This window comes from Ranitomeya imitator, chromosome 6, assembly GCF_032444005.1.
Source record: "Ranitomeya imitator isolate aRanImi1 chromosome 6, aRanImi1.pri, whole genome shotgun sequence".
NCBI lineage: Eukaryota > Metazoa > Chordata > Amphibia > Anura > Dendrobatidae > Ranitomeya > Ranitomeya imitator.
The window spans coordinates 540,090,004-540,117,178 of NC_091287.1; the positions used below are offsets into that span (position 1 = coordinate 540,090,004).

Genomic DNA, 27,175 nt, shown 5'->3' on the forward strand with positions numbered 1-27,175 from the left:
TTTTTAGTACTGTACCAGATTAGAGTTGTGTGTTTGTTTTTAATGTTAAAATGTCTGCATTTGATATCTCACCAGTATTTTCTTTTTTATAAGCAAAATACTTATTTTTATATTTTCTGATGTTGGTTCCAGGGGTACACGGCCAGCAGTGCCCTGGTCAGTGTAGTAGTAGTTGAAAGAATGGACCGCAGACAGGCATCGAAGGCCTAAAATAATAACACATGGCTGTAGGCAATTTTAAATTGGTTCCAGGGGTACACGGACAGCAGTGGTGTGGTCAGTGGAGGCCTAGTGGAAGGAGTGACCGCAGACAGGCATCGAAGGCCTAAAATAATAACACATGGCTGTAGGCAATTTTAAATTGGTTCCAGGGGTACACGGGCAGCAGTGACCTGGTCAGTGTAGTAGTAGTTGAAAGAATGGACCGCAGACAGGCATCGAAGGCCTAAAATAAAAAAATTGGGCTGGCTGTAGGCAATTTTAAATTGGTTCCAGGGGTACACGGGCAGCAGTGGTGTGGTCAGTGGAGGCCTAGTGGAAGGAGTGACCGCAGACAGGCATCGAAGGCCTAAAATAATAACACATGGCTGTAGGCAATTTTAAATTGGTTCCAGGGGTACACGGGCAGCAGTGACCTGGTCAGTGTAGTAGTAGTTGAAAAAATGGACCGCAGACAGGCATCGAATGCCTAAAATAATAACACATGGCTGTAGGCAATTTTAAATTGGTTACAGGGGTACACGGACAGCAGTGACCTGGTCAGTGTAGTAGTAGTTGAAAGAATGGACCGCAGACAGGCATCGAAGGCCTAAAATAAAAAAATTGGGCTGGCTGTAGGCAATTTTAAATTGGTTCCAGGGGTACACGGACAGCAGTGGTGTGGTCAGTGGAGGCCTAGTGGAAGGAGTGACCGCAGACAGGCATCGAAGGCCTAAAATAATAACACATGGCTGTAGGCAATTTTAAATTGGTTCCAGGGGTACACGGACAGCAGTGGTGTGGTCAGTGGAGGCCTAGTGGAAGGAGTGACCGCAGACAGGCATCGAAGGCCTAAAATAATAACACATGGCTGTAGGCAATTTTAAATTGGTTCCAGGGGTACACGGACAGCAGTGACCTGGTCAGTGTAGTAGTAGTTGAAAGAATGGACCGCAGACAGGCATCGAAGGCCTAAAATAAAAAAATTGGGCTGGCTGTAGGCAATTTTAAATTGGTTCCAGGGGTACACGGGCAGCAGTGGTGTGGTCAGTGGAGGCCTAGTGGAAGGAGTGACCGCAGACAGGCATCGAAGGCCTAAAATAATAACACATGGCTGTAGGCAATTTTAAATTGGTTCCAGGGGTACACGGACAGCAGTGGTGTGGTCAGTGGAGGCCTAGTGGAAGGAGTGACCGCAGACAGGCATCGAAGGCCTAAAATAATAACACATGGCTGTAGGCAATTTTAAATTGGTTCCAGGGGTACACGGGCAGCAGTGACCTGGTCAGTGTAGTAGTAGTTGAAAGAATGGACCGCAGACAGGCATCGAAGGCCTAAAATAAAAAAATTGGGCTGGCTGTAGGCAATTTTAAATTGGTTCCAGGGGTACACGGACAGCAGTGGTGTGGTCAGTGGAGGCCTAGTGGAAGGAGTGACCGCAGACAGGCATCGAAGGCCTAAAATAATAACACATGGCTGTAGGCAATTTTAAATTGGTTCCAGGGGTACACGGGCAGCAGTGACCTGGTCAGTGTAGTAGTAGTTGAAAGAATGGACCGCAGACAGGCATCGAAGGCCTAAAATAAAAAAATTGGGCTGGCTGTAGGCAATTTTAAATTGGTTCCAGGGGTACACGGACAGCAGTGGTGTGGTCAGTGGAGGCCTAGTGGAAGGAGTGACCGCAGACAGGCATCGAAGGCCTAAAATAATAACACATGGCTGTAGGCAATTTTAAATTGGTTCCAGGGGTACACGGGCAGCAGTGACCTGGTCAGTGTAGTAGTAGTTGAAAAAATGGACCGCAGACAGGCATCGAATGCCTAAAATAATAACACATGGCTGTAGGCAATTTTAAATTGGTTCCAGGGGTACACGGGCAGCAGTGACCTGGTCAGTGTAGTAGTAGTTGAAAGAATGGACCGCAGACAGGCATCGAAGGCCTAAAATAAAAAAATTGGGCTGGCTGTAGGCAATTTTAAATTGGTTCCAGGGGTACACGGACAGCAGTGGTGTGGTCAGTGGAGGCCTAGTGGAAGGAGTGACCGCAGACAGGCATCGAAGGCCTAAAATAATAACACATGGCTGTAGGCAATTTTAAATTGGTTCCAGGGGTACACGGGCAGCAGTGACCTGGTCAGTGTAGTAGTAGTTGAAAAAATGGACCGCAGACAGGCATCGAATGCCTAAAATAATAACACATGGCTGTAGGCAATTTTAAATTGGTTCCAGGGGTACACGGACAGCAGTGGTGTGGTCAGTGGAGGCCTAGTGGAAGGAGTGACCGCAGACAGGCATCGAAGGCCTAAAATAATAACACATGGCTGTAGGCAATTTTAAATTGGTTCCAGGGGTACACGGACAGCAGTGACCTGGTCAGTGTAGTAGTAGTTGAAAGAATGGACCGCAGACAGGCATCGAAGGCCTAAAATAAAAAAATTGGGCTGCCTGTAGGCAATTTTAAATTGGTTCCAGGGGTACACGGGCAGCAGTGACCTGGTCAGTGTAGTAGTAGTTGAAAGAATGGACCGCAGACAGGCTTAGAAGGCCTAACATAACAAACTTGGGCTGGCTGTAGGCACTTTTAAATTGGTTCCAGGGGTACACGGGCAGCAGTGGTCTGGTCAGTGGAAGTCTAGTGGAAGGAGTGACCGCAGACAGGCTTCCAAGGCCTAACATAACAAACTTGGGCTGGCTGTAGGCACTTTTAAATTGGTTCCAGGGGTACACGGGCAGCAGTGGTCTGGTCAGTGGAAGTCTAGTGGAAGGAGTGACCGCAGACAGGCTTCCAAGGCCTAACATAACAAACTTGGGCTGGCTGTAGGCACTTTTAAATTGGTTCCAGGGGTACACGGGCAGCAGTGGTCTGGTCAGTGGAAGTCTAGTGGAAGGAGTGACCGCAGACAGGCTTCCAAGGCCTAACATAACAAACTTGGGCTGGCTGTAGGCACTTTTAAATTGGTTCCAGGGGTACACGGGCAGCAGTGGTCTGGTCAGTGGAAGTCTAGTGGAAGGAGTGACCGCAGACAGGCTTCGAAGGCCTAACATAACAAAATTGGGCTGGCTGTAGGCACTTTAAATTGGTTCCAGGGGTACATGGGCAGCAGTGTATGGTCAGTGGAAGTCTAGTGGAAGGAGTGACGGCAGACAGTCTTCGAAGGCCTAACATAACAAAATTGGGCTGACTGTAGGCACTTTTAAATTGGTTCCAGGGTAACACGGCCAGCAGTGGCCTGGTCAGTGTAGTAGTTGTAGAAAGAAGGGACCGCAGACAGGCTTCGAAGGCCTAACATAACAAAAATGTCAAAACAATGGTATTGTCAGTGCCAGGCATTGAAGGATGTCAGCGGCTAGACTACACATTGGTGAAGCTGTGAGAGATAATTTTGCTAGTGGTAGAGCACTGTTTGAGCTGGGGGGGGGAACTGTCTTGTGGCCGGCGGTACAGGCACAGGGCCCCTCATATTACAACGGTGTGTCTGACGTTGGGTGCGCACCACCACCGCCAGAGACACTTTATTGTACTATGAGGGACCCAGTGGCAGTGCCGTCGACCAAAAGCGGCCACACCCACCTCTTCAGACAAACAGCACTCTCAAGGGTCCAAGCGCAAAGTGGCGATAGCACGGCCCCGTGTGGGGAGTTTGGCCATTTCGTGAGGTGGAAACATGTCGTATGCTGGACAATCAGGTGAAGAAAATTACGAGATTGGAAAAGTCATTCAGAATAGTCCACAGGCAAGACCTTTTCATAGGAAAGCTAGGTGTCAGCCGGGCAGGGTGGGGCAAAAGATTTTGAAATCCAGTTGTGGTTCATTTTAATGAAGGTTAGATCATCTACATTTTGGGTAGCCAGACGAGTCCTTTTTTCTGTTAGTATTGAACCTGCAGCACTGAATACTCTTTCTGATAGGACACTAGCTGCCGGGCAAGCAAGCTCCTGCAATGCATATTCTGCCAATTCTGGCCAGGTGTCTAATTTGGATGCCCAGTAATCAAATGGGAATGACGGTTGAGGGAGAACGTCGATAAGGGATGAAAAATAGTTTGTAACCATACTGGACAAATGTTGTCTCCTGTCACTTTGAATTGATGCTGCAGTACCTGTCCTGTCTGCGGTCATAGAAAAATCACTCCACAACCTGGTCAGAAAACCCCTCTGTCCAACGCCACTTCTGATTTCTGCCCCTCTAACACCTCTGGTCTGCTGGCCCCTGGAGCTCGTGTGAGAACGATCACGGGCGCTGTGTGCAGGGAATGCCAGAAGCAAACGGTCAACAAGAGTTGATTGTTTTGTTGCTAATATTAGTTCCAAGTTCTCATGTGGCATAATATTTTGCAATTTGCCTTTATAGCGAGGATCAAGGAGGCAGGCCAACCAGTAATCGTCATCGTTCATCATTTTTGTAATGCGTGTGTCCCTTTTGAGGATACGCAAGGCATAATCCGCCATGTGGGCCAAAGTTCCCGTTGTCAAATCTGCGGTTGTGCTTGGTTGAGGGGCAGTTGCAGGCAAATCTACGTCACTTGTGTCCCTCAAAAAACCAGAACCCGGCCTTGCCACGCCACCAATTTCCCGTGCCCCCGGGAAAGCTTCCTCATTAAAAATATACTCATCCCCATCATCCTCCTCATCCTCCACCTCCTCTTCGCCCGGTACCTCGTCATGTACACTGCCCTGACCAGACAATCGCTGACTGTCATCAAGGCTTTCCTCTTCCTCTGGTGCAGACGCCTGATCCTTTATGTGCGTCAAACTTTGCATCAGCAGACGCATTAGGGGGATGCTCATGCTTATTATGGCGTTGTCTGCACTAACCAGCCGTGTGCATTCCTCAAAACACTGAAGGACTTGACACATGTCTTGAATCTTCGACCACTGCACACCTGACAACTCCATGTCTGCCATCCTACTGCCTGCCCGTGTATGTGTATCCTCCCACAAAAACATAACAGCCCGCCTCTGTTCGCACAGTCTCTGAAGCATGTGCAGTGTTGAGTTCCACCTTGTTGCAACGTCTATGATTAGGCGATGCTGGGGAAGGTTCAAAGAACGCTGATAGGTCTGCATACGGCTGGAGTGTACAGGCGAACGGCGGATATGTGCGCAAAGTCCACGCACTTTGAGGAGCAGGTCGGATAACCCCGGATAACTTTTCAGGAAGCACTGCACCACCAGGTTTAAGGTGTGAGCCAGGCAAGGAATGTGTTTAAGTTGGGAAAGGGAGATGGCAGCCATGAAATTCCTTCCGTTATCACTCACTACCTTGCCTGCCTCAAGATCTACAGTGCCCAGCCACGACTGCGTTTCTTGCTGCAAGAACTCGGACAGAACTTCCGCGGTGTGTCTATTGTCGCCCAAACACTTCATAGCCAATACAGCCTGCTGACGTATGCCAGTAGCTGCCCCATAATGGGAGACCTGGTGTGCAACAGTGGCAGGTGCGGATGGAGTGTTTGTGCGACTGCGGTCTGTGGACGAGCTCTTGCTTCTGCAGGAGGACGAGGAGGAGGAGGAGGGGGTGCGAACGGCTACAGACAACTGTTTACTAGACCGTGGGCTAGGCAGAACTGTCCCAAACTTGCTGTCCCCTGTGGACCCTGAATCCACCACATTTACCCAGTGTGCCGTGATGGACACGTAACGTCCCTGGCCATGCCTACTGGTCCATGCATCTGTTGTCAGGTGCACCTTTGTGCTCACAGATTGCCTGAGTGCATGGACGATGCGCTCTTTAACATGCTGGTGGAGGGCTGGGATGGCTTTTCTGGAAAAAAAGTGTCGACTGGGTAGCTCGTAGCGTGGTACAGCGTAGTCCATCAGGTCTTTGAAAGCTTCGCTTTCAACTAACCGGTAGGGCATCATCTCTAACGAGATTAGTCTAGCTATGTGGGCGTTCAAACCCTGTGTACGCGGATGCGAGGCTAAGTATTTCCTTTTTCTAACCATAGTCTCATGTAGGGTGAGCTGGACTGGAGAGCTGGAGATCGTGGAACTAGCGGGGGTGCCGGTGGACATGGCAGACTGAGAGACGGTGGGAGATGGTATTGTTGCCGCCGGTGCCCTAGATGCAGTGTTTCCTACTACGAAACTGGTGATTCCCTGACCCTGACTGCTTTGGCCTGGCAAAGATACCTGCACAGATACAGCAGGTGGTGCGCTAAATGGTGGTCCTACACTGCCGGAAGGGATGTTGCGTTGATGACTAGCTTCATTGGCCGAGGGTGCAACAACCTTAAGGGACGTTTGGTAGTTAGTCCAAGCTTTCAAATGCATGGTGGTTAAATGTCTATGCATGCAACTAGTATTGAGACTTTTCAGATTCTGACCTCTGCTTAAGGAAGTAGAACATTTTTGACAGATGACTTTGCGCTGATCAATTGGATGTTGTTTAAAAAAATGCCAGACTGCACTCTTTCTAGCATCGGATACCTTTTCAGGCATTGCAGACTGAGCTTTAACCGGATGGCCACGCTGTCCTCCACCAGGTTTTGGCTTTGCCACGCGTTTTGGGCAAGATACGGGCCCGGCAGATGGAACCTGTGGCGATGTTGATGCCTGCTGCGGCCCCTCCTCCTCCTCTGCTTCAGAACTGCTGCCGCCTGCACCCTGTTCCCCCAATGGCTGCCAATCGGGGTCAAGAACTGGGTCATCTAATAACTCTTCTTGTACCTCCTGCGCAACTTCGTCTGTGTCACCGTGTCGTTCGGTGGTATAGCGTTCGTGATGGGGCAACATAGTCTCATCAGGGTCTGATTCTTGATCAGCACCCTGCGAGGGCAATGTTGTGGTCTGAGTCAAAGGACCAGCATAGTAGTCTGGCTGTGGCTGTGCGTCAGTGCACTCCATGTCAGATTCAATTTGTAATGGGCATGGACTGTTAACTGCTTCACTTTCTAAGCCAGGGACAGTATGTGTAAAGAGCTCCATGGAGTAACCCGTTGTGTCGCCTGCTGCATTCTTCTCTGTTGTTGTTTTTGCTGAAGAGGACAAGGAAGTGACTTGTCCCTGACCGTGAACATCCACTAACGACGCGCTGCTTTTACTTTTACCAGTTTCACGAGATGAGGCAAAAGAGCTAGAGGCTGAGTCAGCAAGATAAGCCAAAACTTGCTCTTGCTGCTCCGGCTTTAAAAGCGGTTTTCCTAATCCCAGAAAAGGGAGCGTTCGAGGCCTTGTGTAGCCGGACGACGAACCTAGCTCCACAGCTCCAGACTTAGGTGCAATATTTTTTCCCCCACGACCACCTGATGCTCCACCACTACCACTACCCTCATTACCAGCTGACAATGAACGCCCCCGGCCACGACCTCTTCCACTAGACTTCCTCATTGTTTTAAAAACGTAACCAAACTAACGTTATTTGTTGCAGTCACACAACTTACACGGTGAGCTATAACTTCAGTATGATTTAGCTACCCCTTTACAGGTTGGTGAGACCACAGCGAAAATCAGGCCCAATGTTACACACTCTTTTTTTGGTGGCTGCAAATTAGAGAGATGCCCCACACGCAGGACTGTCACTGAAGCACAAATGTTAATATTAATGTCACACTATTATTTTTTTTTTATTTTTATTTTTTTCAGGAACACTTTAGAAACCCCCCAAAAAAAAAAAAATAGATTTTTGCAGGGAGAATTTAGAAAACAAATGTAACAAACTATATGCTTTCTATGGGCCACTGAGTGAGAGATGACGCACACAGGAATCAGGAGTGGCACACAAGCCCAGAGGCCAATATTTTTCTACCAATGATTGATGGAGTTATTTTCTCTGGTAGATTTTGGAACCCAAATCAAGGAAAAAAAATGTAGGCTTTCTATGGACCACAATTGGAGAGAGAGAGAGAGAGAGATGGCACACCCAGGAGTCAAGACTGGCACACAAGCAGAAAGGCCAATATTAATCTCCCACTGTTTTTTTTTTTTTTTTTTTTTTTTTTTTTTTTTTCAGGGAGACTTTAGAAAAAAAAATAATAAAAAAAATATGATTTTATCAGGAAGAATTTAGAAACCAAATAAAATAAAATGATTTTTTCAGGGAGAATTTATAAAACAAATAAAAACAAAAATAGGCGTTCTATGGCCCACTGACTGAGAGATGACGCACACAGGAGTCAGGAGTGGCACACAAACCCAGAGGCCAATATTTTTCTACCAATGATTGATGTAGTTATTTTCTCTGGTAGATTTTAGAACCCAAATCAAGGAAAAAAAATATAGGCTTTCTATGGACCACAATTGGAGAGAGAGAGAGAGAGAGAGAGAGAGAGAGAGAGAGAGAGAGAGAGAGAGAGAGAGATGGCACACCCAGGAGTCAAGACTGGCACACAAGCAGAAAGGCCAATATTAATCTCCCACTGTTTTTTTTGGTTGTTTTTTTTTTTTTTTTTTTCAGGGAGACTTTAGAAAAAAAAATAATAAAAAAAATATGATTTTATCAGGAAGAATTTAGAAACCAAATAAAATAAAATGATTTTTTCAGGGAGAATTTATAAAACAAATAAAACCAAAAATAGGCGTTCTATGGCCCACTGACTGAGAGATGACGCACCCAGGAGTCAAGACTGGCACACAAGCAGAAAGGCCAATATTAATCTCCCACTGTTTTTTTTGGTTGTTTTTTTTTTTTTTTTTTCAGGGAGACTTTAGAAAAAAAAATAATAAAAAAAATATGATTTTATCAGGAAGAATTTAGAAACCAAATAAAATAAAATGATTTTTTCAGGGAGAATTTATAAAACAAATAAAACCAAAAATAGGCGTTCTATGGCCCACTGACTGAGAGATGACGCACCCAGGAGTCAAGACTGGCACACAAGCAGAAAGGCCAATATTAATCTCCCACTGTTTTTTTTTTTTTTTTTCAGGGAGACTTTAGAAAAAAAAATAATAAAAAAAATATGATTTTATCAGGAAGAATTTAGAAACCAAATAAAATAAAATGATTTTTTCAGGGAGAATTTAGAAAACAAATAAAACCAAAAATAGGCGTTCTATGGCCCACTGACTGAGAGATGACGCACACAGGAGTCAGGAGTGGCACACAAACCCAGAGGCCAATATTTTTCTACCAATGATTGATGTAGTTATTTTCTCTGGTAGATTTTAGAACCCAAATCAAGGAAAAAAAATATAGGCTTTCTATGGACCACAATTGGAGAGAGAGAGAGAGAGAGAGAGAGAGAGAGAGAGATGGCACACCCAGGAGTCAAGACTGGCACACAAGCAGAAAGGCCAATATTAATCTCCCACTGTTTTTTTGGTTGTTTTTTTTTTTTTTTTTTCAGGGAGACTTTAGAAATAAAAATAATAAAAAAAATATGATTTTATCAGGAAGAATTTAGAAACCAAATAAAATAAAATGATTTTTTCAGGGAGAATTTAGAAAACAAATAAAACCAAAAATATGCGTTCTATGGCCCACTGACTGAGAGAGAGAGAGAGATGGAACGCTTAGTACTGGCACACAAGCCCAAAGGGCAATATTAATCTCCCTTTTTTTTTCCAGGGAGAATTTCTGAAACCCAAAAAAAAAATAAAATAGGCTTTCTATGGCCCACTATTTGTGAGAGAGATGGGACGCTCAGGACTGGCACAGATGGCACGCTCAGGACTGGCACAGAAGCCCAGAGGCCAATATTAATCTCCCTTTTTTTCTGGGAGAATTTATAAAACCAAAAAAATATTTAAATAGGCTTTCTATGGCCCACTATTTGTGAGAGAGATGGCACGCTCAGGACTGGCACAGATGGCACGCTCACAACTGGCACACAAGCCCAGAGGCCAATATTAATCTCCCTTTTTTCAGGGAAAATTGATAAAACAAAAAAAAAAATTAAATAGGCTTTCTATGGCCCACTATTTGTGAGAGAGATGGCACGCTCAGGGCTGGCTGGCACAGATGGCACGCTCAGGACTGGCACACAAGCCCAGAGGCCAATATTAATCTCCCTTTTTTTCTGGGAGAATTTATAAAACCAAAAAAATATTTAAATAGGCTTTCTATGGCCCACTATTTGTGAGAGAGATGGCACGCTCAGGACTGGCACAGATGGCACGCTCACAACTGGCACACAAGCCCAGAGGCCAATATTAATCTCCCTTTTTTCAGGGAAAATTGATAAAACAAAAAAAAAAATTAAATAGGCTTTCTATGGCCCACTATTTGTGAGAGAGATGGCACGCTCAGGGCTGGCTGGCACAGATGGCACGCTCAGGACTGGCACACAAGCCCAGAGGCCAATATTAATCTCCCTTTTTTTCTGGGAGAATTTATAAAACCAAAAAAATATTTAAATAGGCTTTCTATGGCCCACTATTTGTGAGAGAGATGGCACGCTCAGGACTGGCACAGATGGCACGCTCACAACTGGCACACAAGCCCAGAGGCCAATATTAATCTCCCTTTTTTCAGGGAAAATTGATAAAACAAAAAAAAAATTAAATAGGCTTTCTATGGCCCACTATTTGTGAGAGAGATGGCACGCTCAGGGCTGGCACAGATGGCACGCTCAGGACTGGCACACAAGCCCAGAGGCCAATATTAATCTCCCTTTTTTTCAGGGAGAATTTATAAAACCAAAAAAAAAAATAAATAGGCTTTCTATGGCCCACTATTTGTGAGAGAGATGGCACACTCAGGACTGGCACACAAGCCCAAAGGCCAATATTAATCTCCCACTGTATTTTTATCAGGGAGAATTTATACACCCCACAAAAAAAAATACAGAAAAATGAAAAGGCTTTCTATGGCCCACTATGTGAGAGAGATGGCACACACAGGGATGGCACTCTAGCAGAAATGCCAAATTGCCAATCTTAATCTCCCACCAAAAAAAAAAAAAACAGGGAATGTCCTACAATTACTATCTCCCTGCCTGCAGTAATCTCAGCCAGGTATGGCAGGCAGCTACTATCTCCCTGCCTGCAGTAATCTCAGCCAGGTATGGCAGGCAGCAATAAGGAGTGGACTGATGCACAAATGAAATAAAAAGTGTGGACAAACAAAAAAGATAGCTGTGCAGAAAGGAAGGAACAAGAGGATTTGTGCTTTGAAAAAAGCAGTTGGTTTGCACAGCGGCGTACACACAGCAATGCAGCTATCAGGGAGCCTTCTAGGGCAGCCCAATGAGCTACAGCGCTGAGGGGAAAAAAAAAAAAAAAAAAACTTCCACTGTCCCTGCACACCGAGGGTGGTGTTGGACAGTGCAAATCGCTGCAGCACAAGCGGTTTTGTGGTTAATGGACCCTGCCTAACGCTATCCCTGCTTCTGACAAAGCGGCAGCAACCTCTCCCTAAGCTCAGATCAGCAGCAGTAAGATGGCGGTCGGCGGGAACGCCTCTTTATAGCCCCTGTGACGTCGCAGACAGCAAGCCAATCACTGCAATGCCCTTCTCTAAGATGGTGGGGACCAGGACCTATGTCATCACGCTGCCCACACTCTGCGTTTACCTTCATTGGCTGAGAAATGGCGCTTTTCGCGTCATTGAAACGCGACTTTGGCGCGAAAGTCGCGTACCGCATGGCCGACCCCGCACAGGGGTCGGATCGGGTTTCATGAAACCCCGACTTAGCCAAAAGTCGGCGACTTTTGAAAATGTTCGACCCGTTTCGCTCAACCCTAATAATAAGTTTTCAATTCTAAGGGATAAGTCCAATTAAAAAGTCATCAACGTGATAAACACACAAACTGGAATTATTTCTTGTTAAAGGGGCTAAGGACCGTCTGTTCAAGTCATCTTACATGCAATTTGCTGCAGTTAAAGGTGTTTTCCGGGACTATTTTTTTTTTTTTGGAAAGTTACACTGCTAAGACCCACGGCTTGACAGTTACACTTCAATAAGGAGGAAAAGAGCTTGGTGGTTACATTTCTGCAGTGAGGCCAAGAACTTGATGGTTACACATCAGTAATGACTTTGCAGTTAAAAGTAAAAGAGAAGCAGTTTATACCATGTGGAGACCCAGAAATTGTCAGTTACACTTCAGTAATGGGGCAAAGAGCTTGATGGTTGCAGATAATAATGAGCTTGTCAGTTCACGATATAAGATGAGCAGTTTATAGGCTTGATGGTTACATTACTAGGAGGCACAAAACTCTGCACTTACACTTCAGTAATGGGGCAAAGAGCTTGATGGAGCAAAAGAGGGGAGAAGCCAGCGCAGCCTAAGGTTAAGACGCAATACATAAAGTGCAAATGCACATATTAATTTCTAACTGTATTTTCAAAATGAGACATTTAGCAAACAATTGATCAATTCTTTGAGCCACCCCGCCTCTTCACGGCAATCTCATATTGGGGCAGTCCTACACTACGTTTTTTATATTCGCTGTGCCATAAAGGCCTCCTAAATGAACTAAATGCAAGACCACATTAAAAGCAAGCTGTACCTGGAGCATTACTGAGTCACCCCCATGGCACCAGAGTAGGCAAGCGAGGATAAAGGTTGACCAGGTCCAGACAGACATTTCGGATCCAACCTCCACACTGCCCATCCAGAGCCACAGATGAAGAGTGAAACAGGCTGAGGCACAGGTGCATACTTAAACAAAGCCTGAGGCAGGGCAGGGCTGCTGTGTGTGTGTACAGCAGCCTATCAATCACTGAGACACAGAAAGAATGGCGCACGTAACCAGGCGCGGCGCACAGCAACAGTGGTGGTCAGCCACTTACCAATAACAGAGCAAAAGAGGGGAGAAGCCAGCGCAGCCTAAGGTTAAAACGCAAAGAGCTTGATGGTTACAGATAGTAATGAGCTTGTCAGTTCACAATATAAGATGAACAGTTTATAGGCTTGATGGCTACACTACTAGGAGGCACAAAACTCAGCAGTTACACTTCAGTAATGGGGCAAAGAGCTTGATGGTTACAGATAGTAATGAGCTTGTCAGTTCACGATATAAGATGAGCAGTTTATAGGCTTGATGATTACACTACTAGGAGGCACAAAGCTCTGCAGTTACACTTCAGTAATGGGGCAAAGAGCTTGATGGTTACAGATCAGTAATGAGCTTGTCCGTTCACGATATAAGATGAACAGTTTATAGGCTTGATGGCTACACTACTAGGAGGCACAAAACTTTGCAGTTACAGTTCAGTAATGGGGCAAAGAGCTTGATGGTTACAGATAGTAATGAACTTGTCTGTTCACGATATAAGATGAGTAGTTTATAAGCTTGATGGCTACTGTTGTGAATTCTGTGGCAGAGCTCCCTCCTGTGGTCACAAGTGGTACTTCAGCTGGTTCTCTATGTGAGCTTCCGTTGTTGGAGGAGAGTGGTACTGCGGCTTCTGAGTTTCCTTCCTCAGGTGATGTGGTGAAGTCGTTAGGTGCTGCTCTATTTAACTCCACCTAGTGCTTTGATCCTGGCCTCCAGTCAATGTTCTAGTATTGGACCTGTTTCCTCCTGGATCGTTCCTGTGGCCTGCTGCTCTGCATAGCTAAGTTCCGCTTTTGCTATTTTGTTTGCTGTTTTTTTCTGTCCAGCTTGCTTTTTGTTTTTTCTTGCTTGCTGGAATCTCTGGGACGCAGAGGGTGTACCTCCGTGCCGTTAGTTTGGTACGGAGGGTCTTTTTGCCGCCTTTGCGTAGTTGTTTGTAGGGTTTTGTGTTGACCGCAAAGATACCTTTCCTATCCTCGCTCTGTTCAGAAAGTCGGGCCTCATTTTGCTAAATCTATTTCATCTCTACGTTTGTCTTTTCATCTTAACTCACAGTCATTATATGTGGGGGCTGCCTTTTCCTTTGGGGTATTTCTCTGAGGCAAGGTAGGCTTATTTTCTATCTTCAGGCTAGCTAGTTTCTCAGGCTGTGCCGAGTTGCATAGGGAGCGTTAGGCGCAATCCACGGCTGCCTCTAGTGTGGTTGGAGAGGATTAGGGATTGCGGTCAGCAGAGTTCCACGTCTCAGAGCTCGTTCTATGTTTTTGGGTTATAGTCAGGTCACTGTATGTGCTCTGACTTCTATGTCCATTGTGGTACTGAATTACCTTATCATAACAGGCTACACTACTAGGAGGCACAAAACTTTGCAGTTACACTTCAGTAATGTTGCAAAGAGTTTGATGGTTACAGATAGTAATGAACTTGTACGTTCACAATATAAGATGAGTAGTTTTTAGGCTTTATGGCTACACTACTAGGAGGCACAAAACTTTGCAGTTACACTTCAGTAATGTGGCAAAGAGCTTGATGGTTACAGATAGTAATGAGCTTGTCAGTTCACGATATAAGATGAACAGTTTATAGGCTTGATGGCTACACTACTAGAAGGCACAAAACTCAGCAGTTACATTTCAGTAACGGGGCAAAGAGCTTGATGGCTACAGATAGTAATGAACTTGTCCGTTCACGATATAAGATGAACAGTTTATAGGCTTGATGGTTACACTACTCGGAGGCACAAAACTCAGCTGTTACATTTCAGTAATGGGGCAAAGAGCTTGATGGTTGCAAATCAGTAATGAGCTTGTTCGTTCACAATATAAGATGAGTAGTTTATAAGCTTGATGGTTACAATACTGGGAGGTATGGACTTTGGAGGTAACATTACTTGAAGGTATAGGAATTCAAAATTGCACCATAGCAGGTGGACTTCAATGGCAAGTAGTACTCATTATTAAGAAACTCAGCTTAGCTACTTTGGGGTTCCAGGCCACTATCAAAGTTCAACTTCCAATGTCTCATCCATGCAGAGCATAACTCCTTCCCCCTATGCTCTGGTCTTTAGATGCAGGTCATAGCTCATTCCACTATCTTAGGTAACTCTAGAAGACTCATAGGGGCATAGAAGGAAAGGCTGTCACTTTAGGGCAGTCAGAATTCGTGGGCTGCACGGAAATGTCTCATGAAATCTAGATCACTGGTTCAAGTTCAAGGACTGCACCATCCAAAAACAATGTCATTCACACAGTATGTTGTTTGAAGGCATAAATCAAGAAATAAAATTTGGGTCTGTGGCAAAGCATAAGTAATAGTACAGTATTTATGTGATAATGATCATAGCTACAATCAATCTGCCAAAAATATTCCCACTGGATGCCGAAATGGACCTTTTGCCGAAATGTGATATGCCCAATATGGGCTGTTTTACTATTCAAGACAAGAGCTGTAACTTTAAGAATAATATAGAGAAAAAGAAAAGTAAATCTGTCTCTGTAGGAATTGCCTCTTTTAATATGTTAAATAAATGGAGCTGCAGCAAAACTGATGAAACAATTGGAATACATAAATGGAGAAACATAAAACAACGGACATTACAGTTTTATCCATTTTTTCATTATTAACATAAAAAGACTAATTTCCCAGAGATCAGAGACCTTTTCTGCATTTTCTAACTTCTCTGTCCTTGATTTGCATTGAATATTTAATAGGAGTGAGGGCAATGGGAACATTGCAGATGAATACATAAAACCAAATAGAAAAAGGTCAGAACTTGTGTTTGGCCCTTTGAACCCAAACTTGGCTCCGAGAACAAGGATGGAGCAGACGTGGCAAGATTAACTTGAAGCAGATTTATGCCCCCCCCTTAACACGTCCTGGTGATTCCTGTACAGGAAAAAAAAGTACCGGTGTGGTCCGTGGTCCGTGTCTGTGTGCCATCCGTGTGGCATCGATGTGTCTGTATGTCCATATCTGTGTGTCCGTGTGCAAAGTCCGTATTTTGTCTTGGAAAAAATGTATGATAGTTAAACAATTGATTTAATCTGTGTAAGCTGAGGAAAATTGTTTAGGTTCCTTTTTTAAACCAGCCAATTAAAGGAATTGTGTTTTTTTTCCTGTATTTGAATTTACTGGACAAATATATTTAAAAAAAACAGCATGGGCTCCCTTGTGATTTTCAAAACCAGCAGAGGGAAAGCCGACTGCTTGGGGCTGAAGTTCATAATGTGGGAAAGTGGCCATTAGCCCTAAATATTTCCAGGCTATTAATATTAGTTCACAGCTGTTTGCTTAGCCTTTACTAGTTAGTTTACAGGGAAACCCCAGAAAAAAAATAACATTGGGTACCCCCTATAAATTCTAACCAGCAAAGGCTAAAAAGACAGCTGTGAGCTGATAATAATAGCCAGGGAAGGGGTCAGGGATATTGGCCCCCCTCCCAGGCTAATAACATCAGCCCTCAGCGGCCCCAGAAATGGCACATCAATAAGATGCACCAAATCTCATGATTAGACTCGCTCACCCCACTTGCCCTGGTGCGATGGTAAGTGAGGTAATACGGTTGGGGGTTGATGTAAATTTTGCATTGTTAGGTGACATTAAGCCCAGGGGTTAGTAATGGAGAAGCGTCTATAAGACACCCCCATTACTTACCCCATAGTCATATTGTAAAAAATACACAGCAAGAATAAAGTCATTTAATTGAAAGAAAGACACAGACACCTTTATTTGAAATAAACTTTTTTTACTGATACCCTTTCACCCTGTATCTGTCTCTGCTAGTATGTTGTTTCCTTCATGCTTTCTCAATTCATTGATGCTAATACACACTTGCCTACATTTGACCACTTTGGTTTGTCTATTTTCTGAATGCAAGTTCATCCTGCATGCATTTTAGCTTCTGTCTCCTAATTCTCACCTCCTGTGTTTCTGCGGCTCCTTCCCCCTGCTAACACCTGGCCTAATCCACTCTGGAATGCCTGCTATGTCAGCAATAAGCTCCATGTGATTCACGACCTCTTTACCTCTCACAATCTTTCCTTCCTGGGCCTCACTGAAAAATGACTGACACCTTCCGACACAGGTTCCCCTGCTGCGCTGTGTTACGGCAGCCTCCACTTCACCCACACTCCTTGCCCTGCCAACAGACATGGTGGAGGAGTGGGTCGTCTCCTTTCTAACACCTGCACCTTCAACCCAATCCCACCTCTACCCTCCCTTATGCACCTCTCTTTTGAAGTCTACTCTGTCTGCATCTATTCTGTCTCCAACCTCCAAGTGTCCATCGTATACCGACCTCAACCCCTGGCCAATGCCTTTATTAACCAGTTCTACACCTTGCTTCTCCTGTCTCTCTGCTGACTTTCCCACCAGCATCATGGGGGACTTCAACATCACTATTGACAACTGCCAGTCAGCAGCCTCCAAACTTCTGTCGCTTACTTCATCCTTTCGACTTACTCAGTGGACCACTCCTCAGCAACCCACGCAGGCAGACATACATTACATCTGATCTTCATCTGCCTTTGCTCTCTGTCTAACCTCACAACCTCCCTTCTCCCTCATCTCACCACCATCTACTCACGTTCTCATCCTTGTCCTCCTCACCTGCCTCCCTTGTCTAGCAACTAGAGAACCTCCACGGAAACCTCACACATCTAGACACTCATACACTCTCTGACTCTATTCTACCACTGGCATCCATATCTTCACGCCAAAAGACAACACAGACAGCACAACTGCTTTCTACAATGCCACTCTCACATCAGCTATTGACTTGGTCATCCCCCTGAAGCATGGCAGAGTACAACGAATCAATAGACAACTCTGGCACAATAGCCTAAAAAGCTTTGGCAATTGTCCAGGGTGATGGAGCGGCATTGGAAGAAAAGACATTTGCAAGGTGACTTCACCATATTCAAACAAGCAGCGTTTGCATTCATATCAGCCCTCACCTCTGCTAAACATTCACACTTTACATCCCTTGTATCTTCCTTATCCTACAACCCCAAACAGTTATTCAACACTTTTAACTCCCTCTTCCACACTCCACTGTCCCTCCAACTTTCCTAATCTCTGCTGAAGACTCTTCCACACACTTCAAAAATAAGATAGACCAAACAAGGCAAGTCTTTATTGTTCGACCATGACAACTTCTTAGTATACCAGATCAATGCCCTCACCCCATAACCTCCCTCTCCAACATCACTGAAGTAGAGTTTACTCATCTCCTTTCCAAAAGACACTTCACCACTTGTGCACTTGACCCCATCCCATCCCACCTCCTCCCCAATCTCACCGCCACACTTATACCATCCCTAATCCATATCTTCAACCTATCACTAACTTCTGGTACTTTCCCTTCTGCTTTCAAACATGCCACAATTGCGCCTATCTACAAAAAGCCATCCCTTGACCTGACCGCTGTGTACAGCTATCGCCCCATATCACTGCTCCCAGTCATTTCCAAACTCCTTGAACAGCATGTTCACACTGAACTTTCATCCAACTTCTCATCTAACTCACTCTTCAATAACCAACAATCTGGCTTCCTTCCCACCATTGTACTGAAACAGCCTTGACCAAAATTATTACCGACTTATTTACAGCCAAAGCCAACAGACAATTCTCTATACTCCTCATTTTTGATCTGTCCTCTGTCTTCGACACAGTTGACCACTGCCTCCTACTACACATCGTCTCTTCCTTTGGCGTCAAAGAACTTGCCCTATCCTGGATCTACTCCTACCTTACCAATCACACATTTAGCATTTTCTACTCCCACACTACCACCTCATCCCGCCTTCACTATGTTGAAGTCCCTCCTAGGATCCCTACTCTTCTCGATCTGGACCCTTGGGCTGGGACAACTCATAAAGTCCTATGGCTTCCAGTACTATCTGTACGTTGATGACACTCAGATCTACCTCTCTGGCTTAGACTTCATCTCTCTGCTGTCCAGAATCCCAGAGTGTCTTATCAGGCCTGAGTCACACTACCGTATAATATGGACGAGTACTATGCAATAAAAAAATCGCATAGCACTCGGACCAGTATTCCTCTATCGGGCAGCTCCCATCACCGTTTTTTTCCTCGGCCGTTTTCAACGTGCAAGTGAAATCGCAGCATGCTGCGATTGTCACCGACACTCGGCCAAGTCTTGTCTCACTCGCACCAATATAAGCCTATGGGTGCGGCGAGTGAGACAGCGCACATCACTCGGGTAGCAGCTTAAACGACTTCCACTGCTGACTTCCCACTGTCTTCTGACACGCCATCACTCGGGGTAGCCCTCTCAATGGTAATTGATTGGAATAATTGACTTCTCCATTCCTTTATTTTCTTTCATGCATAGAATACAAACTAATAAATGTTCCTAATATGAAGCATTTAGAATAAAATATTTCTATTTGATGAACGGTAAGGCTTTGTGAACACGTTGCAGATTTTATGTGTTTTTGCCTCATTTGTTTCTGCGCGGATTTGAGACAAAACCTGACGCAAAACCTGATGCCAGCCTTTCTTTAAATTAGAAACCTGAAGTGTCATGCACACATTGAGTTTTTTGATCTGCAGATTTGGTGCAGAATATAATCTGCTGCACGTCAATTTCTGCATCTATATATAATTTGTTCAGAGCTGGATATATAAAGTATACCCCAGTGATGAGTTCTAGGTTGGCGTCTACTTTAATCCTTACTCTTTTCCCCCCTTTGCCCTATATCTGGCCCCTCCCCTGCTTTCATTTTTCACCTTTGATCTTTATTTTGCCCCTCCCCTGCTTTTCATTATCTCCACCCCTGCTCAATAGTTATTGGTATGAAGTACCCAAAAATGCTTTCGTGAGGCATTGTGCCATATGACATCCCAGTTTCTTTAGAACATCTTTGAAAATAAGGAAGGGATCACTAGATGGTCCTGCTTTTTCTCCCCTGAGTTTATATTTATAGGTAAATATTGTGTAATGCCCAGATCAATAGTGGACCCTTGATTTTTTCCGTCAGGACAATAGACAATAGATCGTATTGGTGGTCAAGCATGTGCACCCCTGCTTTATTCAAGAAGGAGCTTTCCAGACCCCAGTTCTATGAGCTATGGATTGGGGGGATATTTGATTCTGGGTTGCTGCTCAGCACTTGGGTGTCACTCCCTGAGCGGCGAGGCGTGGGGTTGACAAATTGTTTCCTGGTCGAAACAAATACATTTTTAATATTTTATCTACAGTTATAATTATGGGAACAACACTTTAAAAGTCCAACTGTACATTTGTGAGGAGCCATTATTCTTCCCTATGTCATAAGCCTTGCTCTTGTACCTGCTTCTGATCTTCTGATGATGCTTCTCTTGTCTTCCTGTGCTCCTTTATTCCTTAATTATGGGCTCTAATTCCCTGTTTATAAATCTAGTATTTTTGCCAACTGGGTGTGATCTTTAAGTAGACGCCCACAGAGAAGAGATTAGGACCATGCCCACTTGTATAAAGATTAGATTTATACTCAGGGAAGCTGAGGCCACATCTCAGGAATGGAGAGGAGCAGGAACAAAAGAAAAACATTGCCGGATTTAGGAGAACAGCAGCATTTACACCTACATCTTGGACATTGACCTGGCACCACCTTGCAACTGTCTCTACACAGAGGAACTTACAGTGAGCTGTAAGTACAGTACAGCTGTGGTGTATAATCCATGTATAGACACAGTGTAACCACTCTGCTGGCATCACTACATGGCCTCCCATCCCTCACACACCATCTTACTCACTGCTCCATGTCATGTTTTGTTCTGTCTGTTGCCGGCTCCATATTCTGTGCCTCTGCTCTCTGCATGCTTCCTGCCTGTGTGCATAGGGGGGCGGCGCCAGAACTCTCTGGTTCTTATGGAATCAGGGCGCACCTGTCTATTCTGTTCCTGACCAATTACCAAGAGGCCTCCAGTATTTAGGGCAGCTCCACCCTGTGGACTGGGCCTGTGCAATGTCTAAACTCAGTTAGTGTCTAGCTTCTGAGCTGCCAGGTCTTGATCTGTGTTCCGCCTTCTCTGCCTTCTCTGGAGGCTCTACTCTTAGCTTTTCCTTGTTCTTGTTAGTCTGCCCTCCAGGAGGCTGTATATCCTGTTCTCAGTGTCTGTGTCCTTGCTTTGTCTTTTTTTGGTCTATCTGCCCTCCAGGAGGCAGAATATCCTGGTCCCTGTGTCACTGTTCTGGTACCTTGTCTTGTCCCATTACCTTGTCTGAACTTTGTCCTACCTCTGTCCCCTTGTCTGTGGCTTCTTTCCCTGCTGTGTCTTTCCTTGTGTCCTCTCTGTTTGCTTATGCTTCACACTCTTGTGGCTCTTGTGACTTTGCCTGTGCTCCGCTCTCTTGCAGCTAAACCTCTGCTCCGCACTCCTGCGGTTCTGCTCTGTTTTACTCTGCTCCGCTCCTATTGCTGCAGCTCCTCTCTGCATTCCTTGCGGTTCCACTCTGCTTAGCTTCTACTGCTACAGAAATCTCTTGCTGCTCTATGGCTCCTTTCTGCAGCCTTGCAGTTCTCTTCCTGTGTGAACAGGTCCCAACCTGTTCCTTCATACTCCTTTCCTTCCGGCTTGTTTCCGTACCTGCATCTGCTGTGTGAACAGGTCCCAACCTGTTCCTTCATACTCCTTTCCTTCCGGCTTGTTTCCGTACCTGCATCTGCTGTGTGAACAGGTCCCAACCTGTTCCTTCATACTCCTTTCCTTCCGGCTTGTTTCCTTACCTGCACCTCCTGTGTGAACAGGTCCCTACCTGTTCCTTCATACACCACACCTACCTGCTCTGTATCTCAGCTGTGCCTGCCTGCCCTGTGTCTCAGCCGTGACTGCCTGCCCTGTGTCTCAGCCGTGCCTGCCTGCCCTGTGTCTACCTATTCATTCATACACCACACCAACCTGCCCTGTGTCTCAGCCATGCTTGCCTGCCCTCTGTCTCAGCCATGCTTGCCTGCCCTGTGTCTCAGCCATGCCTGCCCTGTGTCTACCTGTTCCTTCATACACCACACCAACCTGCCCTGTGTCTCAGCCGTGCCTGCCTGCCCTGTGTTTCTTCTGTTCCTTCCAGCTCTGCTCCTCTCTGCATTCCTTGCGGTTCCACTCTGCTTAGCTTCTGCTGCTACAGAAATCTCTTGCTGCTCTATGGCTCCTTTCTGCAGCCTTGCAGTTCTCTTCCTGTGTGAACAGGTCCCAACCTGTTCCTTCATACTCCTTTCCTTCCGGCTTGTTTCCGTACCTGCATCTGCTGTGTGAACAGGTCCCAACCTGTTCCTTCATACTCCTTTCCTTCCGGCTTGTTTCCGTACCTGCATCTGCTGTGTGAACAGGTCCCAACCTGTTCCTTCATACTTCATTCCTTCCTACTTGTTTCCTTACCTGCACTTCCTGTGTGAACAGGTCCCAACCTGTTCCTTCATACTTCATATCCGTATCTGCACCTCCTGTGTGAACAGGTCCCTACCTGTTTCTTCATACACCACACCTACCTGCTCTGTATCTCAGCTGTGCCTGCCTGCCCTGTCTCAGCCGTGACTGCCTGCCCTGTGTCTCAGCCATGCTTGCCTGCCCTGTGTCTACCTATTCGTTCATACACCACACCAACCTCCCCTGTGTCTCAGCCATGCCTGCCTGCCCTGTGTCTCAGCCGTGCCTGTCTGCTCTGTGTTTCAGCCATGCTTGCCTGCCCTCTGTCTCAGCCATGCTTGCCTGCCCTGTGTCTCAGCCATGCCTGCCCTGTGTCTACCTGTTCCTTCATACACCACACCAACCTGCCCTGTGTCTCAGCCGTGCCTGCCTGCCCTGTGTTTCTTCTGTTCCTTCCAGCTCTGTCTCTCTGCCGTTCCTGCCAGTCCTGTGTCTCTGCCAGCCCTGTGACTCAGCTGTGCCAGCCTACTCGTCTGAGTTTCATCCATGCTCATCTGCTAGTCCTGCCTGATGTCCTATTGTTCCTGTTCTCCAAGTGGGATCAGCAGCCACAGCCAGACACTACCCTGGAGTAGCACCTGGCAGCTGCCTGCCGCACAAGTCTGACCTCACCATCAGAGGCTCCAGAGGAGACCAAGGCAGCTGTCATAGTCATGCCCCTTCCAGGGTAGTCTGGTTCATGGCACAGTGGGGCCACAAACCCCCTGGCTTACTCCCACCAGTCAGGGCATGAGCGTGACACACAGTGGTCACCAATCACCAAAACTGGAGATCCGTACCAGTGGAGTGGAAAGAGCTATCAGAACACATAGACGTAAAGATTCAGGTGACAACAACCAACAAAATTTTGGAGAGAGAGTAGAAAGAAGAAAGAGAATGAGATGCCCTGGATGGATGATCTGTGTAGGTAATGTAGCTGTACCAGTAACATTAGGTTTAATGTCACTTGATTTTTGGTCTAGGTTTTTTGAGTAACCAGAAAAACCATGCTGGGCAACGTTGATCCTATGATCCAGTCCAGGGTTTACAGGATTATTAACAAGATCTGGGTTAGCTGAGCAGTATGGAGTGTCAGACTGGAGAAAGGCAGATCTGCTGGTTAGTCTGCTCTGAAAAGAGAGGTGTGCTGGAGCCAAACAGACAGGCGTTTGTTTGGTGAACCCATTTAACACAAGTGTGAGCTGCTGCTTGGAATAACGAGGTTGGTGATGCTGCTATTATTACGTTGTTTCATTCTGCCTGAAGAAAAGGACTGAATATGTTATCCATTAATACTGAAGGGAGGATGTTTTCATTTTGTAGCTGTAAAGTTTATGATTGACAACAAATTATATACTGTAAAACCCTGTGCCACGTGAGTCCAAGCAGCTACATGAGAGTGTGAACCCCTACAATATATCTATAAATGTACATTTATAATAGAGCAAATATTTTCTGAAAATGGATTTCTGCTTTAAAAAAAAATAATCTGGTTTTGTGTTTAAATAGTTCATTGTTCTCATCTCATTGACCCTTCAATAACCTTCTCTCGCTCGGTATTCATGAAGCCCCCCCAACCATTATGAACCCCCTCTAACCAAACATCCCTTTTCTAGACAGATCTCCCTCTGCAGTTTATGTATTATGTATATGCACTTAACCTCTGAGATGTATGAGTTAATTAATTTGCTCTATGCCTTATGTTTGCTCGCTGTTATTTCCGAGGGAGGACATGCTGGGTGTGTGACCTTACTCACTGAAAACATCTATTTTTATCAGCTGGGGCTGCTGCTCCTCATCGTCAAGGCTTAGATGTCAACCTTCTAATTAAATCAAAGGAAATTTCTGTATTTTATTAGATTTTTTCAGCTTCGGTTGTTTCTTTGAATAATCTTTAGTATGCCTTGTTTGATGACTTTGCCATAAAAAAACAAAACATGGAAAGCATACGACCCCATCACAAAACTCAGAATGGGTCCCATTCCTTATTAGGAGCTCCACAAAATGTATCTCATCCATAGCAAAGTTGACAACCACCATACTTGGATTATTTCAGAATATATCCTCAATTAGAATATTTGAGACCTTCATGAAAAATAGGGAGATGAGTTGAAAAAACTACCATTATTGCCCTTGAGCCTGTTTTTTTCCCTAGTTTTGTGCCTTGTTTTGCACCTTTTTTTATGTCTATTTTACATGCCCTCCTCTGTTTTTTTATTTGTTTTCTTCCTTGTGGACAGAGTTAAGTGTTTCCCGATACTTTCACTTGATTCAAAAATTGTGACTGTTTTCAAAAGTTGTAAAATTTGGCATAATTCCCCTCCAGTTCTCCCTGCTGTTTTATTGAGTCAGCTAGTTTTAGGCAAAATTTGCAAGCTATTTTGCAAAACTTGTAAATGTGGTAAAAAAAAGGGTCAAGAAAGAAATTATTATTTTTTTTTACATTGCACCAGGTCTACAGCTTCAGGATGGTTCACTGGGAGTAATGGTGGGATAGTCCACCAGTGGGCAAAGCAATGACTTTCAATCGGTAAATGGGCAAAAGCAAAAATGGAGGGACTTGGCCTCCAAAAAGAGGGCTTGGTATAACTATATTTCCGAAAATGTTAGCAATGATGATGCATATTATCTGTACAATGTTAAGCTCTGTTCTTCTGACTTGATAATTTATACTGAAAGATCTCATTACCCCGACTGGAATGGCGCTGACACTTCTCGATGCAAACACCACACTTTATTTTTGGCTCACAGTGAGACACAGGAATCTTGGGAGTTACTCTCACATTGTGCTACAAAACTTAATGGTTACAGTCTGTAGGTGAGGTACAAGGCTTGATGGTTGCACTCATTTAATTGGACAATACGCTTGAACATTAAAGTATCAAAAAGTTACACAGTCCCTTACCAAGGCATGGTGGTGCAGACCGTTGTTGTACGAACTTCCCGGCCCCTATGGGTCAAATAGTGGCTATCCCTTACCATAGTATGTCATGCCGAGGTGTTATCTTTGGGTTGATAACTTATCCCTTATCATTACCCTCTCGCAGACATAAGTTGCACTTTAATGTGGTCACAAATGATCTGAGAAGATAAATGGATACCTTGCAACCGCCTCTCAGACTCACCAGTCTCTGCGTGTCTCTCTTTTCAAGTGACCACTCTTTGCGTTTCCAGGACCCGGACCTGTTTCACTCTCTCCCTCGCATTGTGTAGTTGCTAGTGTTGAGCGATACCGTCCGATACTTGAAATAATAAAATACATCATACTCACCTGTCCTAGGAGATCACCTGCGATCTATGTCGATTCCATAGTTTCCCCGGTCCTCCGTGCCTGCCTTTGGTTCTTCCTTCCATCACTGAACCCAATGATTGACCTCACATGGGGGAAAGCAACTCATGTTGTCAACATCAATGAGACTTGTTATTCCTGAAAGTGACCAATTTGTGCCCAATATTTGCTTCAGTGACAGAAAGAAACAAAAACTAACTGGCACAGAGGATTGGGGGCTACGGCATGGGTGGATAGAGCGTAAGGACGGGTGAGTGTACTGTATTTTTTTTTATCCCTCTCTCTCCCCTCTTTTTATGATAAGTTGGGATCTGGAGTGATCTTAGAGCATAATAAATAAAATTTTCAAGGCTTCATAGACTCAGACTGAGATATTCCAAGAGGGTAAAACGTGGAGGATTAACCCCTTAATGACCCCAGGAGCTTTTTACAGTTTTGTGCTTTCATATTTGGCGCCCCTTTTCCCAGAGCCATAACTTTTTTATTTTTCGGTCAATATGGCCGTGTTAGGGCTTATTTCTTGCAGGACGAGTTGTACTTTTGAACGACATCATTGGTTTTAGCATGTCATGTACTAGAAAACAGGAAAAAAATTCCAAGCGCGGTGAAATAGCAAAAAAAGTGCAATCCCGCATATTTTTTTTGCTTTTTTTGCTAGGTTCACTAAATGCTAAAACTGACCAGCGATTATGATTCTCCAGGTCATTACGAGTTCATAGACACCAGGTTATTTCTTATCTAAGTGGTGAAAAAAATTCCAAACTTTGCTAAAAAATGTTTTTAAAAAATTGCGCAATTTTTCGAGACCAGTGGCGTCTCCTTTTTTTTGGGATCTCGGGTCGGATGAGGGCTTTATTTTTGCATGCCAAGCTGATGTTTTTAATGATATAATTTTGGTGCAGATACGTTCTTTTGATCGCCCGTTATTGCATTTTAATGGAATGTCGTGGCGACCAAAAAAAACGTAATTCTGGCATTTTGAATTTTTTTCTCGCTACGCCATTTAGCGATCAGGTTAATCCTTTTTTTTATTGATAGATTGGGCGATTCTGAACACGGCGATATCAAATATGTGTAGATTTGGTTTTTTTTTATTGTCTTATTTTGAATGGTGCGAAAGGGAGTTGATTTAAACTTTTATATATTTTTTTTTCACATTTTTAAAACATTTTTTTTAAACTTTTGCCATGCTTCAATAGTCCATGGGAGACTAGAAGCCTGTTCGGCTCTGTTACGTAGGAGCCCGCATCAAAGAGGGGTTTCTGTCCTCGGATGTACTATCCCGTCCGAGGTCAGAAAGGGGTTCATACACTACTCGGGATTCAAAGTTTTCTTAGCAATAGACTTTCCATTTGTACTTAACCCCTCCATTTATGTATATTGCACACCACGTATACCAATGTATTTATTTGGTTTCCTTAGACCCATGTAAAGATTTTTTCCATTAAATCAAGATGAATGGCCGGACTCTCAACGGCAGAACGATCCATAGGTAAACTGCAATACAGATGCTTGATCTGCAAAATAAAGTCTTTGCTCCGAGTGTGAATCATTATATTAAAACCTCTAATTTTAACAAGGATCATAAAGAAAAAATGGAATCCTCATTACTCGAA

At 44.8% G+C, this 27,175-nt stretch overlaps 1 long non-coding RNA gene across 2 annotated transcripts in view; it reads left to right on the plus strand.

Annotated features, from left to right (window-relative positions):
* Positions 1–23,403: 23,403 nt before the first annotated feature.
* Positions 23,404–27,175, plus strand: part of LOC138641521 (uncharacterized) — a 226,389-nt gene continuing 222,617 nt past the window's right edge. For both annotated transcript variants that reach the window (XR_011313898.1, XR_011313897.1), the window contains exon 1: positions 23,404–23,492. This is a non-coding gene — a long non-coding RNA (uncharacterized lncRNA). The remainder of the gene's footprint in view (positions 23,493–27,175) is intronic.